Source organism: Bidens hawaiensis, unplaced genomic scaffold (assembly GCF_021521415.1).
Source record: "Bidens hawaiensis isolate Kalapana, Puna unplaced genomic scaffold, B.hawaiensis_p1.1 tig00043871_1, whole genome shotgun sequence".
Classification (NCBI taxonomy): Eukaryota; Viridiplantae; Streptophyta; class Magnoliopsida; order Asterales; family Asteraceae; genus Bidens; species Bidens hawaiensis.
In genome coordinates this window covers 62,133-84,684 of record NW_027497779.1, presented here as the reverse complement: position 1 = coordinate 84,684, position 22,552 = coordinate 62,133, and the positions used below count along the sequence as shown (strand labels likewise).

General features: G+C 39.2%; 1 non-coding gene and 1 pseudogene across 2 annotated transcripts; both read left to right on the top strand.

Annotated features, from left to right (window-relative positions):
* The first annotated feature begins 3,242 nt into the window (after positions 1 to 3,242).
* LOC143594571 (eukaryotic translation initiation factor 2 subunit gamma-like) lies at positions 3,243 to 11,901 on the top strand (annotated as a pseudogene). The gene is made up of 7 exons (XR_013146358.1): positions 3,243 to 3,426; positions 3,526 to 3,587; positions 3,687 to 3,799; positions 3,884 to 3,986; positions 10,540 to 11,029; positions 11,145 to 11,405; positions 11,490 to 11,901. The product of XR_013146358.1 is annotated as a eukaryotic translation initiation factor 2 subunit gamma-like (transcript).
* An 8,457-nt stretch (positions 11,902 to 20,358) lies between these two features.
* Positions 20,359 to 20,439, top strand: TRNAL-AAG (transfer RNA leucine (anticodon AAG)). The gene has a single exon. It is a non-coding gene; the product is annotated as a tRNA-Leu (tRNA).
* Positions 20,440 to 22,552: the final 2,113 nt, after the last annotated feature.

Genomic DNA, 22,552 nt, shown 5'->3' with positions numbered 1-22,552 from the left:
AATTGATGGAGGGACGAAAACGATTCGATTTTTAAACCACGGGGATTAAAACAATTCAATTTTTTATTCAAGGACTAAAAATAACTCCGCTTAAAAACTACGAGGACTAAACCAATAATTTTCTATATACAATATAAAAGTGAGTAATTTATATAATAATAATTTTTTTTGTTGTTATTCATGCTTCATCTATATATCTATCCATCCATGTTCGATTTTGGATACATGCACACGTGTATGATGATAAGTTTCCACTTGTCGACTTATTTTATAACCTGTTTACTTGTTAGCATGCAATGGTTCTCTTTGGTTTACACGTTTTCAATGACGTGTCTTCTTGCAGACATCACATACCCTGTGACCACGCATAACCACCGCTTCACCACCATCGGGTTGTTCCATTTGGTGGCGTTCCGGTGTTTTTCTCCCTTGCCGCATGGCACCCGTTTCCGGCAACGCCATAGCAGCCTGGCTCCTTCCTCATCATCACTGCGGGCATTTGGCTCGCTTCCAAACCCGACAGCGAGTGCATCCGCTGGCTCCGTTGGCCGGTTCTCGTCATCGGCATCGTCTAAACAACCATAACTTTTTCATACGTTTTTTTTAATTATATCATAAAAACGAACATTTTATTATCTTTAATTTGAAGATGATAATGATATAGTGTTTTTTCTTCTCGTTAACAGTTATTTTACATGCTAAATTGTTACGTTTTATTTTACATGCTAAATTGTTACGTAATATGTTTCCTACTATATATCAAGCTGGCATTTTGAGTGAGGTGTCAATTTAAGAGATTATTATTAGTGTGAGTATGTTTATTAAGATTTGGATCCTTGAGGTTTCGGATTCGAAACGTAATTTAACAGAGGCTTTTCATAGTGTTAGGTTTCTTCCTTGATGATATTTTTGGTTGAGACATGAAGTGTCAAACTCAATATAAACGGTTAACATTTAGTCTTATAAGACTCACTCAAATATTAAAGGTGGTTTCATAAGTTGGAAAAAATATATAAAAATATATATATTATGAGCACAAAAAAAAGCTAAGTATAAGAAACTTAACAACACACCTACCACCTTCTCACTTTCCCAACTACAACCATCAATGGGAGTAAGTAAACAATATCATAGCGAGTTAGACCATCAACATTCACAAATCAACCCAAATCAATCTATTATTATAAAGCTAATTTCTCTCTCTTCCACATACCCAATCCAACCAAACCAAATTTTCCATACTTATTAGCAAATCAAACTTTATTACTTTTTATTAAATAAATACAATTTATAATTGTTTTTATTAATAATTGTTGTTTTTTATTAAACGCGTTTAGAAATATAAAAATAATTACTTTCTTTAAAATAAACAATATATATATATAATATAAAAAAATTTAAAAAAAAATTTATATTCGCCAAACACACTTAATAAAGTAGATAACAAAATTACAATCGTAGCATTAAATATAAAGTGTCGGATAATATAAATCAGTAATGATTAATATTTATTTTATTATAAAAATATTTTTTTTTGCAATCTAATGTTTTTTAATAAAATTTATACCAGTGTATTCACAAAAAAAAACTAAACAAGACTGTATTTTTGAATTTTTTTAAAAACTTATTAGTTAAAAGTTATTAAAGAAAACCAATTTTAGTATTATAATTAATTAGCATGAAATGGAAATGAAAAATAAATTAAAATAGAAACCAATAATATGGTGACATGTGGCCTGCAAGTGGATGGGCAAACTTGCTTGGTTTGGCGAGTGGTTTGCCCAATCTTGAGGCATTTTTCTTTATTTTTTTTAAATAGCGTTTCAAACTCCTACTAGTTTGCTAATGGGAGTAGTCTTAGCGACCCTCAACGCCATCCTATGCTCCATCCCGATCATCACCATGGGCATTTGGCTCGCATCCGCCGTTCTTTCTTTTGTTAAATAAAAAACGAACAGTTTATTCTTTTTCTATATAAAAAAAACAACATTTTATTCTTTCTAATATAAGTAACACATTGCTACAATTTCTTTCTTTTGTTAATTCAAAAAAATTAACGTATTACATAACTACACGTGTGCAGGATAAATGTATAACCCTATCACACAAACATTTTTAACGGATATACATAACTTTATTATTCCATCTACCATCTTCTCACTTTCCAACCACTTGTTCACTAATGGCAGTAAACAACAACATCATAGCCATCCTATGTTCAATCCCGATCATCACCGGGGGCATTTGGCTATCATCCGCGCGCTGCGGCTCTGTTGGCCAGTAAACTATTACAAAACTTGAAACTATATATTAAACTTATTACTTTTCAGACTTTCATATATTGTTATGTTTTTTGGAGAGCAAGGCTTTAGTCTTTAGAGGCGGCTCGTGTATCCATAAGCGTTCATATGATGCATGTGTACCATGCATATATATTTATTTAATTTAATGATTTACATGATGACATGATCCGTAACTTATTAAGTTAAAATAAGATATTTTATATAGAATCCATCTATTTTAAGTATTTGAGAATATACATATATGCCTTAAATATAAATGGTTATAATTAAACGAGGATATACATTTTAATATTAACATGAGAACGTAGGCACCAAAACCAATTAAAAAAAATGAGATAAGAAACAAAACCAACTACAATAAAAATTTGCATAAACATTCATTTATAATGATAAAGAAAAAAACATAAAAATTACAACTAAAGAATCAAAATAAAAAAAAATAATAGCAACAAATATCAGCAAATACTTATAATAGTAAGAGAAAAAGAATATAATAATAACAATAAAATATAAATCAGCAAATACTTTTAAAGTTTCATAATCTAAAAATAGCAAATACGAACAAAAAATTAACAACAAACACCTACAAAAATAAACCTAATAATAACAGCAAATTAGCCCTTACTATTTTCATGTTAAAAGTAAATGTATTTGATCATGTTTTAGAATTAAATACCTATAAAATATTCAAATATTAAATCTATCGGATACTAAGATGTAAAGGAATTGAATTTAATATAATTTGTATTATGTATGAAAAAAAATAAGAAATAATAAACCGTCTTTCTCCAAAACTTGGTTGCCAAGTAATAATATTTTGTCAATCACGCTTCCTAATTTAAATCAATAACTATATAAGCTTGTTTATTTTTTGTTTCAACACAATCAATTAAAATTTCTCTATTAATCAAAGCAAAGTATTTGATTAATTTTTTCAACATATATTATCGACCACCAGTGTTTCTCCAAAACTTGGTTGCCAACAATCTGATTTCGAATACGTCAAGAAGAGTGAATATGGCTCGAAACAAACTAATGGAGCAGGATTTGAGCAAGTTGGATGTAGCAACGCTACATCCGCTTGCTCCTGAGGTCATATCTCGCCAGGCTACGATTAATATTGGTAAATAAAAATTTTATATTCCATTTATTTTCTCCTTTAAACCTAACTTCTTATGTTAACCGGAACTAACTAAGGTTTTATATGTGCTTAACTTAACAGGTTCTATTGGTCACGTGGCTCATGGCAAGTCAACAGTTGTAAAAGCATTATCTGGTGTACATGTAAGTCTTCTTGTCTTTATCATGCATCTTTTGTTTTAACGGTTTGGTTAAAATTGTCACTTTAAATAACCTGACGTTGTTATTATATATTATATCTAGACTGTTCGGTTCAAAAACGAGTTAGAGCGTAACATTACTATTAAACTCGGGTATGCCAATGCAAAGATATACAAATGTGAAGATGAAAGGTGCCCTCCACCCATGTGTTACAAGTAAGCATACATATCATTATATAAATGTACATATATGATCAATACTTTAATTTACTATATAATATTTTCTTTAAATTTTTGCAGGGCCTATGGAAGCGGAAAAGAAGATAATCCTCCTTGTGACGTGCCCGGATTTGAAAACAGCAAGATGAAGTTAATGAGACATGTATCCTTTGTCGACTGTCCGGTAAGTATTATAAAGTATAAACCATTAGTATAAACCATTAACCATCTATCTTTTCTTGTTTAATATTTACATTATGACCCTTGAAATACGTAGATTTGGAATTGGTATAAACGGGTTCGGGTCAGGTCTGGGTTGAACTCGTGAACCCGTTTAGCTAAACTGGTTGGGTTCAGGTAAATCCGTTGGGTTTGTGGGTTAGTTTAATTATTTCTTATTATATGTTTCTAAAATGTGTTTTTGTAATAAATTAAATTGGTTGAATGGTTGCCAAGATATAAATTTGTACTTTTTTTTTGTTGTAAAATATAAATTTTAAGTATTGATATGTGAAAACAAGAAAAAAAAACTTTCATGTCAAATGGGTCATGTTCAGGTGTCTTTTATCTGATTTTGTCATGTTCGGGTTCATATCAAATTTTCGAGTCTGTGTCAGGTTGGACCCTGAAGAGGTAGGTCCCAGCAGAGGTGGTTAGGACCCGCAAGACTCCCTTAAAAGGAGACGTCTGCGCAGTTGAACACGCAAGACTCCTTAAACGGACGTCTGCGCAGTTGAACCCGCAGACTTCACCATAGGGACGTCTGCGCCGCGACCTACCAAACCCGCAGGACCCACCACGCTCAGAGTTGTGACGACCTCACATGCGGTACGCAAGCTGGTCTCGCAGGAAATGCCTCCCTATGGTTTCCAAGTATCCGCCTGTTCCCGCAGGTACGGATACCCGCCATTAGGGACTGGCCACCCGCGCAGCATGGCTACACGCATAAGGCTCAAACTCATAATAATTCAGTAGTCACCTGAAGAAGGAATGAGCAAAGCCGGGAACATTCCCGCATAAAGGCGGGAGGGGGAAAACTCCCGCCTAAATGAGCCAGTCCGTATAATAATGGAGGATCTTTTGTGTGATACCTGACGAGGTATGGACAAAAGATCTGACCAAGGATACGACAGCTCACTGACAGCAGCATGGCAGACAACACGCCACAGCACTGTGACCAATAGCCGCCGCCTACTCACCAACTCCTGCCATACCACGTGCCTAGCCTGTAGTTGGTGGAAAAGGAAAAGTGAACAGCACGCCTGGTCACTATCAGCCGCTGCCTATCCACCAATTACCAGCAGAGCACGTGTGTAGGCCACAGTTGGCAGAGTACTAGGCCGGCTAAACCTCCTTGGAAACCCACCTTCGGCTATAAAAGACATCAAATGGTATTATCATTTCATCATCTAATATCTTGTATAATTTACCTGATAACTGCTCTAGTATTAATAATATACTTTTATATTCAAAGAGTAATATAGACTGATTCTCACGCCGGAGGGTGGTCACAAGGAGGAACCCCCCCCCCTTTCTTAGTGACGAGCTCACGGTGTCTGTTTTGCAGGTTATCGGAAGAACCATCTTGCCGGAATTAACCCCTCGTGGGAAACGTCTATCTAACCCTCAGGTTACTCGTAATCAGTCGGGGTTCGACTGGTGTTTCTTCATTGGCGCCATCCGTGCATAAAGCTAGAACTTTATTTTTCTCCAGTTTTTTCAAAATTTCTGGAAAGATGGTTAAGGATACTCCGGTCCCAAAACCGAGTAACCAAGAGACTCCGGTAATTACGACCCCAGCTATAAGGGGGAATACCGAGTACACAAACTTTACGAACACTACCCCAGCTACCCAAGCCGGGGCAAGTGAAGTAAATAATCAGACACTGGGATTCACCGATACCCAGTTAGAAAATCAACAGACGAAGCTCCCATGCCAAACACTCGATGAGGTTAAAGCGTGGGCCGAAGCACGTCAAAGAGAGTTCCAAGCTGAGTTGGATGAACGTTTACGTTCACTCCAACAAGTGGAAGAATTCGAATACGACGATGATTCGGAGGAATCCGAGGAAGACGCGAACCCTCGCCATAGGGCGAAAGGGAAGCGTAAAGAAACGGATTCCCAACCGAGAAGGCGTTTTGGAGAAGCATTCAGTCCAATAAACGTGGGCAACAGCCCACGGGACTTCTCCAAAACATTCACACCAACTGCGGCAAGGGCGGGAACGTCCAAATTCGCAAGGGACATTGCGGAAGCAATCGCCCCAAGAAGTGCCAAACAAATGTCCAACATAGGCACGTACGATGGTATTTCTGACCCTGACGATCACTTGAACAGATTCATCGCGGGGGGCGACCGTCAGTAACTGGACGGAACCCACGTGGTGTTATATGTTCCAAATGACGCTGGTCGGGGCAGCTAGAGCGTGGTTCGACCGTCTGCCGGTCCACCACATCTACGATTGGGCAGACTTCCAACAGAAGTTCAGCCAACACTTTAGTCAGCAAAGAAAATACACTGAGGAGCAGTGGACAATCCTCAAGTGTGTCCGAGAGAAGGAAGAATCTTTGCCTGACTTCATCACTCGCTTCAACTAGAAGAAGCTAAGCCTGTGCAACGTTAGCGAAGATCTCGTTCGCGCCGCTTTCATCCAGGGCGCAAACGATCCGGAACTTATCCGCACCCTAACGGGCAAAGATGGCATGCCATCCACATGGGATGCCATCATGACCGCAGCTAAACGCTTTGCGGAAACTGAGAGGCAACTGGGCAGAGATCTTCCGCAGAGCACGAACCTCTACACCCAGAAGACGAGGGAAAACAACGTCCTTACCGCCCGATTGAACAAAAAACGGAAGCTGGGCATTTGGCAGTCAAGGGTAAACTTTGACACCCCGTCCGGCTTCCAACATCGGTTGGGCGGAAGAGATAACGTGAAACCGGAGAAGAACTCCAGGTGGACGCCACTCACAAAGAGTGTGTCCGAGATATTCGCCACGGAGGAGCTCCCGTGGCCGAAGGCTCCATACATCCGACATCGCCACAATGCTGACCGGAGAAAGTATTGTGATTTTCACAAAACCAAAGGTCACAACACTGAAGAATGCTTAGATGTAAAGGACTTGGTCGAAGCATTTGTCAAGGATGGGACACTCGCGCACCTTGTGGCGAAGTGAGCGTCGAGCAGGCTGATGCGTGAACCCCAGCTGGGGAAACGCACGAATAAAATCGCAGCTTCAACGGAGACTACATACTGCGTAAACAACGAGATCCCGAACAAGATACATGTCGGCTCGATGGTGCTCCCATCCAAGCCACGTCTAATGGGAGCTCAATTATACAGTTTATGTAGATCAATTCCAAATTTGTAAAGAAAAGGCCTAGAGACACTTCTAATGGAAACGATTCTCCTTCAAATTGAAGCTGATGATTATACATTTTTATTTTACGAACTTTGCACATGGAGATGCCGGTATCCGCCGCATCAAGTGAAGAATCGTTGCGCAGGGAAGGCGGCAAAACCCGCACAAACCCAAAAGCATCAAACCTTCACGCAGGTCAGTTAAAGGGGAAAGGTTCAGCCATCCCACTATGTGAAAGTGCCGGTATATCCGCATGAATCCTGGTAGAGGAAGCTGAACACTAACCTATTAACAACCACGCGTTGAACGGTCGATTCGAACACTAATGCCGGTAGTCATCGCATCAAGTAAAGAGTCGTTGCGTGGGGAAGGCGGCAAAACCCGCATAAACCCAAAAAACGACAGGACCTTCACGCAGGTTAGTTAAAGGGGAAAGGTTCAGCCATCCCACTATGTGAAAGTGCCGGTATATCCGCATGAATCCTGGTAGAGGAAGCTGAACACTAACCTATTAACAACCACGCGTTGAACGGTCGATTCGAACACTAATGCCGGTATTCACCGCATCAAGTGAAGAATCGTTGCGTGGGGAAGGCGGCAAAACCCGCATAAACCCAGAAAATGACAAGACCTTCACGCAGGTTAGTTAAAGGGGAAAGGTTCAGCCATCCCACTATGTGAAAGTGCCGGTATATCCGCATGAATCCTGGTAGAGGAAGCTGAACACTAACCTATTAACAACCACGCGTTGAACGGTCGATTCGAACACTAATGTCGGTATTCACCGCATTAAGTGCAAAAGTCGTTGCATGGGGAAAGCGGTCAAACCCGCATAAACCCAACAATTGGTAAACCTTCACGCAGACTCGCTGCATGGGGAAAGCGGCAAAACCCGCATTAACCCAAAGAATAGAAAACCTTCACGCAGGTCAGTCATAGTTATATGTCGGTCACCCTACTGAATGAAAATGCAGGTTTTAACCGCATAAATCATGAAAGGTACCTAGATCTATTGACAACCACGCGATGAACGGTTAACCTATCTAGAATATGAGGAAAAGCGCTAGAATAAATTTAAATATGCATGCGCAAATCCCAAAGATTCGAAAAGTAAGCGGGAAAAACCCCTTACCCTGGCTATCCAGTTGACCATAAGACGGCTGCGGGTACAGTGTTAAGGCAAAACCCTTCACATACCTAGCACCCGCAGGGCACGGAAACCGGAAAAACCCAACTATGAAGTCGGGTGCGGGTACAGTGTTAAGGCAAAACCCTTCACATACCTAGCACCCGCAGGGCACGGAAACCGGAAAAAACCCAACTATGAAGTCGGGTGCGGGTACAGTGTTAAGGCAAAACCCTTCACATACCTAGCACCCGCAGGGAACGGAAACCGGAAAAACCCAATTATGAAGCCGGGTGCGGGTACAGTGTTAAGGCAAAACCCTTCACATACCTAGCACCCGCAGGGAACGGAAACCGGAAAAAACCCGACTATAAGGCCGGGTGCGGGTACAGTGTTAAGGCAAAACCCTTCACATACCTAGCACCCACAGGGAAGTGAAGCCGAGAAAATCTTGGCATTCCACCCAACTACAAAACGGGCACAGGTAGTGTTAAGGCAAAACCCTCCACATACCTAACACCCGTAAAAAGTCATACCTCGGCACCCAATTGTAAGTCGGGCGCGGGTACAGTGTTAAGGCAAAACCCTTCACATACCTAGCGCCCGCAGGGGATTAAACGCCAGGAACACCTCGGCAACCATAAGTCAGGTGCGGGTACAGTGTTAAGGCAAAACCCTTCACGCACCTAGCCCTGCAGGGATTTAACGCCAGGGATACCTTGGGAGTAAAGTAACTAATAAGACGAAGTGCGGGTACAGCGTCAAGGCAAAACCCTTCGCATACCGAGCACTCCATGGGAATTGAAACAAAGAAGGATCTTCTGGGCCATGCTTGCAGAAACGGGATTAACATCCCCGCATAGCGGGAACGTCAAGAACTAGATTGTTTGAAACTTCATGATGGAATTGGTGGTTATAACATGATTGATCACTATGTTCAAAACCACCAAGACCACATGGAGAATCTACACAAAAGGTTCTAAAAGCTCCTGACTTGCGGGGAGGTTACAGACATATCCGCATCATCCCAGAGATCAAGCAGAACATTGGGAAATTCTGCGTGACATTGGGAAACCCGTGGGTAAGACTTCCCGCGGAAAACCCATAAAACTAAACCCTTTTCAAAAACCCTTGCTTAAGTCCAAAAGTTCACCTCACTTTATTAAACATTCATGAGAAGAACATTGGACTGGGGGGACTTGAAGAGGTAGGTCCCAGCAGAGGTGGTTAGGACCCGCAAGACTCCCTTAAAAGGAGACGTCTGCGCAGTTGAACACGCAAGACTCCTTAAACGGACGTCTGCGCAGTTGAACCCGCAGACTTCACCATAGGGACGTCTGCGTCGCGACCTACCAAACCCGCAGGACCCACCACGCTCAGAGTTGTGACGACCTCACATGCGGTACGCAAGCTGGTCTCGCAGGAAATGCCTCCCTATGGTTTCCAAGTATCCGCCTGTTCCCGCAGGTACGGATACCCGCCATTAGGGACTGGCCACCCGCGCAGCATGGCTACACGCATAAGGCTCAAACTCATAATAATTCAGTAGTCACCTGAAGAAGGAATGAGCAAAGCCGGGAACATTCCCGCATAAAGGCGGGAGGGGGAAAACTCCCGCCTAAATGAGCCAGTCCGTATAATAATGGAGGATCTTTTGTGTGATACCTGACGAGGTATGGACAAAAGATCTGACCAAGGATACGACAGCTCACTGACAGCAGCATGGCAGACAACACGCCACAGCACTGTGACCAATAGCCGCCGCCTACTCACCAACTCCTGCCATACCACGTGCCTAGCCTGTAGTTGGTGGAAAAGGAAAAGTGAACAGCACGCCTGGTCACTATCAGCCGCTGCCTATCCACCAATTACCAGCAGAGCACGTGTGTAGGCCACAGTTGGCAGAGTACTAGGCCGGCTAAACCTCATTGGAAACCCACCTTCGGCTATAAAAGACATCAAATGGTATTATCATTTCATCATCTAATATCTTGTATAATTTACCTGATAACTGCTCTAGTATTAATAATATACTTTTATATTCAAAGAGTAATATAGACTGATTCTCACGCCGGAGGGTGGTCACAAGGAGGAACCCCCCCCCCCCCTTTCTTAGTGACGAGCTCACGGTGTCTGTTTTGCAGGTTATCGGAAGAACCATCTTGCCGGAATTAACCCCTCGTGGGAAACGTCTATCTAACCCTCAGGTTACTCGTAATCTGTCGGGGTTCGACTGGTGTTTCTTCAGACCCGTTTCACACCCCTAATATTTTTATTACTCTATTCGCAGGGACACGATATTCTGATGGCGACTATGCTTAACGGAGCGGCTATAATGGACGGAGCTTTACTTCTCATAGCCGCAAATGAACCATGTCCCCAACCTCAAACTTTAGGAACACTTGGCTGCTGTTGATCTTATGAGACTAAAACATATTATTATCCTTCAAAATAAGGTTGATCTAGTTCAAGAAAATGTAGCCCTTAACCAATACGAGGCGGTTCAAAAACTCATGCAAGGCACAGTTGCTGACGGTGCTCCAGTGATCCCGGTCTCTGCTCAGCTTGGCTATAATATTGACGTGGTGTGCGAGTACATAATAAAATGGATTCCCATTCCAATAAGGAACTTCGTTTCACCTCCGAATATGATAATAATCCGTTCGTTTGATGTTAATAAACCCGGGTCTGAAGTTGATAAGATTCATGGTGGTGTTGCTGGTGGAAGTATCCATAAGGTTTGTTTGTTCTACATAATATGTTTTAATATTAAATTTTTTAAATAATATTTAAAATATATTTATAACAATTATGCAACTAACATGGCTTGTTAATTGTTATGTACTTATGTAGGGTGTGTTGAAGGTAAACCAGAATATCGAGGTGCGACCGGGGATTATTGTTAAAGATAAGAATGGAAACGTTAAATGCAGCCCGATTTACTCAAGAATCGTGTCACTATTCGCAGAGCAGAATAAGCTTCAGTTTGCTGTACCCGGAGGTCTTATCGGTGTTGGAACGACAATGGACCCTACGTTGACCCGAGCTGACCGGTTGGTTGGTCAAGTTCTTGGGGAGGTTGGGTCACTTCCTGATGTCTTTGTTGAACTAGAGGTACAATTTTTTTTTTAGTTATTAATAACTTAATATTGTTTTTGTAATGTTAATTAACGCGTTAGTTATTTATAAAAAATGTAGGTGAAATTTTGTCTTTTGAGACGGTTGTTGGGCGTGAAGACTGAAGGAACGGAACAACAAGCGAAGATATCAGACTTGTTAAAGGCGGAAATAGTGATGGTGAACATAGGATCAATGTCCGCAGGGGCTCGTGTTATGGAAGTGAAAGTTAAGAAAGATGAAGCAAAAAGGAATGGTGTAGCGAAACTGCAGCTGACATCACCCGTGTGCACGGCGAAAGGCGAAAAGATTGCGCTGAGCAGGAGAGTTGAGAGGCATTGGCGGTTAATCGGTTGGGGAACGATTCGAGGCGGTCTAACTCTTGAGATCCCACCCTGTCCAGTTTAGAGTTTTAGACACATTTTTTAACTAAAGTTTTGTCTACGAATGTTTTAATGTTTGGTTACTTTTTATTAAATGTTTGGTTTTGGATACCAAAATCTTGTTATTTATAGTCTTGTTTGATTATTTAACTAGCAAAAAATTAAATAAACGCTCGTTTTTGTTGTTAAACTATCCGTAAGAAAAACGCGCATTTTCGCAAACAAGACGAAGATTGATAAAATTGTTGTAAAACTTGCAGCGAGACACGATTATTTTCACAAAGATGGAGATTCAAGCATAACCCAAAACTGTATGTATTACAGTATGGAATATTTTTATAAGATCTATTAAAATAAGAACAAATATCTAAATATGATGAAGATTCAAGCATAACCCAAACTGTATGTTTTACAGTATTGAATATTTTATAACATTGATTAACATAAGAAGAGCATCTAAATATATGTTTTTGCCAGTTTAATTATATTTAAACAGATGATATTCAAGGGGTTAAACAAGAGGTGTACAAAGCGGTTTGGGTTGAAACTGGTTCGGTTTAGTAAGCAATAGTCAAAACCGGTTTACAATCGGTTGAAACCTAAGCAGTTAATGCGGAAAAATATCGGATATCGGTCGAGGACCGATATTTGAGATATCGGTTATCGTGGTGAGATATCGGTAACTTTAATATCATGCAGAATTTATATACATATATATAGCACTTTAACGCTAACAATTCAGTATACTCTCATACTATTAACAAATTATCCTTTGGCAACTTGCAAAACACTAACAAATGTAGCAAATTTGAACCGATTAAGACTCAAAACACCAACATTAAACACTAACAAGTTGAAAATTAAGACTTAAAACACTGATATCGGGAATATCGGTGATATACCGGTGAAATATCGGTCAATATCGCCGATATTATCGGTACCGATATTCTGACCGATATTTCACATGAGGACCGATAACCAAGATACCACCGAGATTGACTGCATAGGTTGAAACCAGTTTCTTGACAAGGTTACGATCGGTTTCCGTTCAGGTTTTGATCGGTGTCAGTTCGGGTTTTAACCGGTTTTGGCCAGTTTCGGTTTGGAGCCGGTTTTGGTGGAGAAAATTACAAACCGGTTCTGAACCTACGGTTTCAATCAGTTTCAAACCGGTTTCTACATAATTGGTTCTAAACCAGTTCGTTTTCGAGTTAACCGGCTTATTTGCCCACCTCTAGGTTAAACAGATAAAAATACAGTTGAAAGCTTATCTATTTAATTTAACCACTAATATTATTTTGTGCAACTTCAACCAATTTCCTTTTATGGCAACCACAACTTTCTACTTTAAGAAAGTATTAGCTATGTTTAAGCATTACCAATCCTTAATGGCATAAAACCATCCTCTTTTGCTCTTCCTCACCTTCTACCTCTTTTAGAACACAATGGCTCTTGCAAAACAAACCATAGCCCTCATCTTAATCGCTACCTGTATCGTTTTCTCAACGTTTACGAACGCTAACCAACATCTTACACAATCATCAAAGCCGTGCAAGACGCCACAAAAACAATCTAAGCCCAATAAGACCGACAAACCTGTTAAGCCCGACAAACCTGTTAAGCCCGACAAAACTTCAAAGCCCGAAAAATCTTCAAAGCCCGAAAAACCCGAAAACCCTTCAAAGCCCGAAAAAGCTTCGAAGCCCGAAAAACCTTCTGAACTTCCGGTTCCTGGTGCCAAGGACGCGCCACCTAAAGGAAAAGCCGAGGTGGCTAACATGGTGGCAAAACAAATGCAATGTGTTCAGAAAAAAATCGATGAATTCAATGCAGCGCTCAAGAAACGGCTGGGCCATCATAAATCATCGCACAGGACCCGCGAGTGCGTTTCAGAATGCGATGAGGTGTTTGGTGCAGCCATTGCTGATATTAAAAAGACACTTGATAGTCTCAAGAGCCTAAATCTAATAAAAGCCAACTTTGATGTTAGCGCGGTTGCCACCAATGTAGACACGTGTAACGACTGTTTTAATGAGATAGGCTGCGGTGGTGATGCTGAGGTAAAGAAGTTAGGTGATTGGGTACGGAAGATTACCGGAGATGCCCTTGCGGCTATGCAAAAAGCAGGATAACTCGTGTTTATAAACTCGCACAAAAGGGTTTCTAGTGACATTTAGACATCATCATCTATCTTAATTAAGGTTTTTTTCGTTGTAAAATACCAATGTACTTTCACTTTTAACCTGTTCTAGTCATTGTAATTCTTTTGTATATTTGAGTTGCTAAAAGTTAGTTTTTTTGTCCCCTATCGGTCATTATGCGAACTTCGAATCCTGTTTACCCAAACGGGACAAAAAACATTCATTTAATGACTCAAAATGTGCGCAAAATATAATGACAGAAGGGGGACAAAAGTGAATATAATAGGTATTTTATGAAACATAAAACAAAAACTAAACATGAAGCTTCATAACACAAAGAGGGATTGAATCCTACCATTATTGTACTTTCAAGCGTCGTTTTACAAGTAAAATGCATATCTTAATTATTTTAACACAAAGGAAAACAATAGAATGTAGTTACTGACTCATTGTACAAACTATTTTAGATACACATACCAGGATCATGTATGAAAAGTCCATTACTTTGTGATATTTATCTGTTCGGTGGAAGTACGGTTCCTTTGTAAATCTTCCAAGGACCACCATAAAATTTTGGTCTCATGATCGGTACCGCCTCGCCAGGATGATCTTCCCAGTATTTTTCCTGTTAATTAAATGAATGAAAACTTAGCATATTTAAATTGCAAGTGATTTTCAAAATGCATACCAAACACCCCATAAAGATTGAAGATTACCTTGTAAAGTTGCTCGGTGATTGCAGCTCCAACGACGCCAGTATAGAAAGCCGCTATGTCACAAGAGGAGTAGTTTATGGTGAATGATTTACTTCTTTCATTATTGATAATAATCTATCATAACCTACCTCTGATTAGGAAACATAATCACCATACAATTTTATAAGATAACGACTATCTATACAAATAATATATATCCTCTAAATATATCAGCTAAGACTCCCCCGCAGTTTGAGCGGGCGGTGGACAAACGCTCAAGCTGGACCAAAAAGACTGAAATAATTGACGAGACAGTCCTTTGGTAAAAATATCGGCATATTGCAAAGAGGAAGGCACATGTAGAACACGAATATCCCCAACACGAACTTTTCCGCGAACAAAATGAATGTCAATTTCAATGTGCTTTGTTCGTTGGTGTTGGACTGGGTTATCCGACATATATACCGCTGAGACGTTGTCGCAGTAGACCACTGTAGCTCGATGAAGCGGGAGATATAACTCAAGTAATAAATTGCGTAGCCAAGTAGCTTCTGCCACAGCATTTGCGACGCCCCTATACTCTGCCTCGGCACTAGAACGTGAGATGGTGGGTTGACGCTTGGAGGACCATGAGACCAAATTATCCCCAAGAAAAACACAGTAGCCACTAGTAGAGCGGCGAGAGTCGGGACAACCACCCCAATCAGCATCTGAGTAAGCAACCAAAGAATCAGTTGTCGATCTGCGAAGCCGAATGCCATAGTCTATAGTGCCTTGTAAATACCGTAATATGCGTTTCAAAAACGCAAATGTGGGTCACGTGGTTCATGCATAAACAAGCAAACCTGCTGAACTGCATAAGAAACGTCGGGACGAGTGAACGTCAAATATTGTAAGGAACCAGCAAGACTACGATATAGAGTAGGATCAGCAAAGAGTGGACCATCCGAAGCACTAAGTTTTGAGGATAAATCAACTGGGGTGGTGCAGGGTTTGCAAGATGACATAGATGCACGGGAAATGATATCTTTCGCATACTGCGATTGGTCCAAGAATAACCCGTCGGACTTTTTGGTTACCTTAATGCCCAAAAAATGATGCAACTGACCCAAATCTGTCATAGCAAACTCTCGTGAGAGCATGCGAATAATATCCAATAAAAGATCAGTGGTTGAAGCTGTCAACACAATATCATCAACATATAAATGAAGATAAGCCCTTTGAGATCCCTGTGAAAAAGTGAACAACGAATTATCACAAGTGCTGCTGCGAAAACCCTGTGATAATATAAATGATGCAAATCTGGTGTACCATGCACGGGGAGCCTGCTTAAGGCCATAAAGAGACTTCTTTAACCTGCAAACAGAGTTAGGAAAACGTCTGTCCACAAACCCTAGGGGTTGATGCATAAATACTATCTCATTTAATGTGCCATGCAAAAAAGCATTCTTGACATCTAACTGATGAATCGGCCAAGAACGGGAGGCAGCAATGGAGAGAACGGTGCATATGGTTGCCGGTTTTACTACCGGGCTGAACGTGTCTTCACAATCAATTCCCACAGTTTGAGATTTACCATTAACCACTAGTCGAGCCTTATACCGCTCAAGTGACCCATCGGATTTAATTTTGTGGCGAAAAAGCCACATGCACCTGATGACCGGTCGATCTGACGGTCTGGGAACAAGTTCCCATGTCTCATTTTCCTGTAAAGCGCTAAACTCAGCCTGCATGGCAAACATCCAATTAGGGTCGGCAAAGGCTTTGGCATAAGAGGTGGGGACCGGGGAGATAATTTTAGTCACAAAGGTGTGGTGAGATTTGGAGCGGGTGGTCATAGGGTGTGTGTTTGTGGGTTCGGGTGGAACGGGTTGTTGTGAATGGGATGACTGAGGTGGGGGCTCAGGTGTTGTGATGGCGGCTGAGGTAGTAGTGGGGATGGAGGTAAGTGGCTGTGGTGGTTTAGGTCTACGCGAATAGGTATGTTGGAATGGAGAGGTTGAGTGTAAACGGCTAGGTAGGGCGGCTGAGGTGGGCACGATTGGGGCGAAAGTGAAGCCGGGTGGTATAGACTCATCAAGGAATGAGTATTGGGATGTTGGTGTAGGGATAGTATATGGGAATGTGTTTTCGTCAAACGTGACGTGACGGGAGATGGAGACCTTACCGGTGGTAGGGTCAAAGCACCTATACCCACGGAAATCAGGTGGGTACCCGAGAAAGATGCACCTCACGGACCTTTGGTGAAGTTTATGGGGTTGGGTGGCCGATGTGTTAGGATAGCAAACACATCCGAACACTCTTAAGTGGTCGTATGTGGGGTGGCGAAGATATAAGGCGAATGTGGGGGTGTAAAAGTTAAGGCGTTTAGTAGGAAGTATATTATGTAAATAGGAGGCGGTATGAAGGGCTTCGACCCAAAATAGGGGTGGGAGATGGGCATGAATTAGTAAGGAGCGTATAATGTCATTAATTCGACGAATTATTCGCTCCGCTCGGTCATTTTGTGATGATGTTTGAGGGCATGAAAAACGGAATAGGAGTCCGTGTTGGTGGGCAAAGTTTTTGAAGGCATGGTTATCGAACTCCCCCCCCCCCCCCCCCCCTAGGTCACACTGAAAGGTTTTAATGTATTTGTTGAACTGGGTGGCTATGAGGCGGTGAAATTTGGTAAATGTGGTGAAGGTTTCAGATTTATATTTTAAAGGGTAGACCCACACGAAATTTGAAAAATTGTCTATTAGTACCATGTAATATTTAAAGCCTGTTTTACTGGTTATGGGAGATGTCCACAAATCACAATGTATGATATCAAAGGGAGCAAAGGTAAATGAATTAGATTCATGAAAAGGTAATCGTTTACTATTAGCTAGATGACAAGAGTTGCAAAAAGTAGAAAGCTTATTCAAATTACATGATAAACCAAAATTTCTAGACAAAATATCAAAAACTTGTTTGCCAGGGTGGCCAAGACGCTCATGCCAAGGTAGAGTAGCAGCAGTGAGGGAGCATGCTGGTGGTGGTAATGTTGGAGCAGTGACCGGATAGAGATCGCCCGTGCTATTGTGACGCGAAAGGAGCCTTCCCGTTTTGAGATCCTTCAAGGAAAAACCAAAAGGATCAAACTCAATAGAAACATTGTTATCACGGGTAAAACGACGGACAGACAGTAGGTTTTTGATAATGTGTGGGCTATAAAGGATGTTAGGGAGAATGTAGGTACGGTTGTGTATTGGTAGGTAACCAGTGCCAGAGCCCTCAATTGGTAAGTACTGTCCGTTGCCGGCTAAAAGTTTAGTGTTAACAGGAAATAAGTCAGGGTGATGAATCATACCTTGATTGTCAGTGACGTGACAATAAAAGAGTTTATGGTGAATGATTTTCTGTGTTTCATTATTGATAATAACAATCCCTTTATATAGGAAGAGAATACAATCATAACCTACCTCTAATTAGGAAACATAATCACCATACAATGATAATGACTATCTATACAAATAATATATATCCTCTAAATATATCAGCTAAGATAAACGACTTTGGGCGTTTAAATGGGTCAACCATGGTCCAAAGGCCCTCTTTCTCCCATTTGGTGTGTAAATAATCAGCATATTTTCTCCAAAAATAGGTTGTCATTCTCAAACTTGAACAAGACTCCTGAATTCTAGGACATGTTACAATGTTACATAGCCAAAAGCGTAAAATGGTCATAGTTAATATTGGAAAACCAATCAGGTTAAACTATAGAAATCATTGAAAAGAAGCGATCAAAAGAACGATAAATATACATGTACAAAATCAGAAATACAGCTCAAATCTTGCATTAGTATTTTTTTGGGATGTTTTGGTTACAGTCAACAAACTTAGTGGGATGAACTTGGTTGAAAACCGGGCCAAATTCTTATTCGGTTTGAACCTTACTGATATAAACAGTCCATACCAAACAAGTCGGTTTATTCAGTTCTTTTAAAAATTCATGTTGTGTTTAAATGAACTTAAAATCAGAGTTTCTTTATTGTTTTCAATATAAATTCGCAAGAAAACGGGTTATATGCCACTGAAATTTACATATGCGCATGTTCAATGCCTAAGTATTCTTGCCAATCTGGATTGGTAAGACTAAAGAATAAACAAGAGAGAATGCTAAGCTCCACAATATGTCCTACGTGCAGAGAGGTGTTATATTTTTTTCTTAAAATGTTTCGTACAATTTAAGTTAATTATTTACTTAGTATGAAACGATAACAAAAATAATAACACCTTTCAACGTATAGGACGTTCTATGGTGTTTGGTAAACTCTCCGGTCCATCCTCCACTCTTACCTATCCCAATCAGTAAGAACAACTCAGGCATAGAAGATGCGTACACATCAATCCGAGTAGCATATAAACAGTTTTCAGGAAATATTAATGAAAACAATATGGGGATTCTGATCTACATCGTATTTAAACTACTCACACCTCAGTGCGTAAAATGAGTACACCATACATAAGGATGATGGTTCGCGTAAGATAAGCCTCGCGCGTAACCAATGCCGAAAACCAGAAGCAAAGCTGAAATATACATTAATTTCAAGGAAAAAACATCTTTTAAACCAACTTGTTCTGACCCGAGCCAAAATAACCATTTTCTAACCCGTTCTGACAATAACATGTTCTATGTTCTGACCCGAACTTGTTTTGACCCGTGGCACGTACCCACCTGAACCGACCCATTTGCCAGTCTTACAAACAAGTGATACATTATAAGGTCATTTGTGTCAGTCAGGCATTTCAACAAACAGGTGATGTGCATAAAAACAAATAAGCATTCAACATCAACATTCAACACAGTTTAATACATACTAACATAAATGTTGAATCTTGATAATTATAAATCACTATTTACCTAAGAATAACAACAATGGATGACGTCATCTAACATGATTGAATCCCTTAGTTATATAGAACTATATTTACACTACAGCCCTTCAAATATAAACTTAGTTCATTTCTACCCTTTTGAAAAACATAATTTGGATCCTCTCGTTGTAGCCGTTAAAGAAGAGTCGTATGATGACCTCTGATAAATAAGTTCTGATTCCGCGACTTACAATGTCAAAATAAATAGAAAAAAAATACTTCAAAGAAAAAAAAATCCTAACACCTCTGTTTCCTGACACGATCGAATCCAGATAAGACTGTAACCCTACACTAAGTTATAGTCTTATAGGGTAGGTCTATGAGCTTTGTTTTATATGTTTTTTGAGCTCAAGTTGGTCGGGTTTAACCCAGTTTGGTCTGCTTGCATTTATTTATAATTTATAATAAATAAAAGATCACTTATGTCACGTGTCGTCTCTATATTCTCACTATTATAAACAACTTATAAACATCCACATAAGTGATAATCATATTGTAGAAACTTCAAACAACTTATTAAGGCATCGCTTCCTTTATATACTAAACGATTTTATTATTTTATTTCAACTACTTAAATCATATATTTAGCGCATCCAAGGTCTTTAACGTAAATTTAAAACAAACTTCTCCTTTTGTCTTGTGAAAATAATAATATAGTTGAATCAATTTAATGTATAGATGTATATAGTCCAATTTAAAGATGTTATGTACAATTGACTGATTGAGTGTAATATAAAAAATTCTATTTATTTCTTTATATTGTAAAATGATTAAGAAACATATTGTTTCATTAGTACTTGAATATTGTTTTTTACATTTATTGCATCAAGTTGAGATGGCCGAGTTGGTCTAAGGCGCCAGATTAAGGTTCTGGTCCGAAAGGGCGTGGGTTCAAATCCCACTCTCAACACTACCTTTTTGCTCTTATAATATTTTTTATTTTTGAAATAAACAGACATACTACGGCCCAGTTTCCTAGTATACTGAACTTTATAAGCCCGGCCCATAATCCAAGATTAAATGTTATTATGTAATTTATGTTACAAACATGAAATGGATGCTAAAGCAACATACATGGAACTTATGTTTATATTGAATACAATTAGCCGCCACTTCATTTTCATTATTTGATTATTTTTATTTATTAGACTATATATATAATTATGATATATTTCAATTAAATTATTTGTTGTATCTTTAGCTTGTTTAGCATCATCTGGTTTCTAAATATCTTGTATTTGATTACCCTCTAGACTATAGGGGATTCCGATGCACCAACCTCTTGACGGGCACAATCCTTTGATAAGACAAATGTTGTACATAAAGCAAATGACCATTTATGTCTAACAGCTCATATGCTACAAACATCCTCGAACACACCACCATCTAATTGTAAACCATCACACAAGTCACTGCTGGCTCCCCTATGTCTATGGCTCTCGTTATCGAATCCTTAACCGCTTTACAATATCTCACATTCACTTACCTGAATATTTCATATGTTGTTAACAATGTTTGTCTTCTCGTGCACCCTCCTAATGGACCACATTTTAAGTTTCACAAACAAATTCTCTAATATCTTAAAGGCAATGTAACTCTTGGTCTAAAATAACACCTCCAAATCAACTAAATTAACAACTATTTCGACACCGGTTTTTTTATGTGGGTGGAGGTGGGGAATGATTTGACTCTGATAGGTAAATTTCTAGCTATTGTATGTATGATCCAGTGCGCGGATGCATATGAAAATTCAGTTCAACATCAACATACTTAACACGTTGTAATTGGCATACACTTTGTTTGAGAGAGGGTACTAGTCGGTGATGTTCGGGAACTTCATGTCTCCAATGACAATCAAATTCCGATCTTGTCTACACATCGTTAAACTATTGTTCACATCACGAGGACTATTAGACTATGTATGTTTATATGTTATATTTATTTAAATTACTTGTTGCGTCTAACTTCTTTAACATTAGATCTGATTGTTAATGCAATGAAGATATCATACACCAAAACGTACAATTTTTTATTCTTTCGCTTAAAAGAATTTTTTTGTTAACGAAAGAAAAGGTCATGCGCTTGTATGTTAGTTAATTATAGCTTAGATTAAAATAAAACTCTTAATACTACTTTTAAAAGAAACACATGTTGGAAATCAGGGCCTAGATCGAACACAATAAAACTTTTATTATTCGACACAAAAAAAAAACAATTACATAAAACCTTATTTATAAAACTCGTTCATAAACCTATATAGACTCATGTTAGAAATTGTAACAAAATAATTAAAGGAATATTGCAAGGGATCAATTTCCATCATTTCCCCATTTAAAAGATCTCAACATATATTGACTCCAATCGTTGCTGGGCTACAATCAAGGAATAGCATATTCCTTTTATTTTGTATTTCCTTTGTTAAGGGTCAAACCTTCAATTGTATTTAAATATCCTTCTTTTATACTTTTGGTAGTATGTAACCAAAATATAGCATACATCAGTCAATAATAATAATCAAATTCCTCTGTACCACTTTGAAACATGGTATCAAAGCGTGTATGATCCTTGGATCATATCATTGTTCTTACTCATCTTTTACTTTTCAATCACCCAAATAACAAGCCACCATGTCTGAATCAGACGGCGGCTTAAACTCCGATGATCTTACTCTTCAAATAGCCAATATCCTAAAAAACAGTCTCAATTCTCAAACCCTTGTATTTGTGATTATAGTTTTGTTAACCCCACGGTTTGAAAATTGTTAGATTACGTCCATGAAAAAACCATTAATTCCAATAAAAAAACATCAAAATTTTGTTATACTTAATAAACCTTTTGAAGAATTAAAGAGTTTTAATAATGACGTAAAAGAATCTGTTACAATTAATAACAATCTTAAAGAAACAAATATTTTAAATAATGAGTTAAACGAATCTCATTTTTGTGATATGGGTCAAAATTTTACTGATTTTACCTCGAAAGACCCTCAAGATTTTGGTATTTACAAAAACAACCAAGATAAG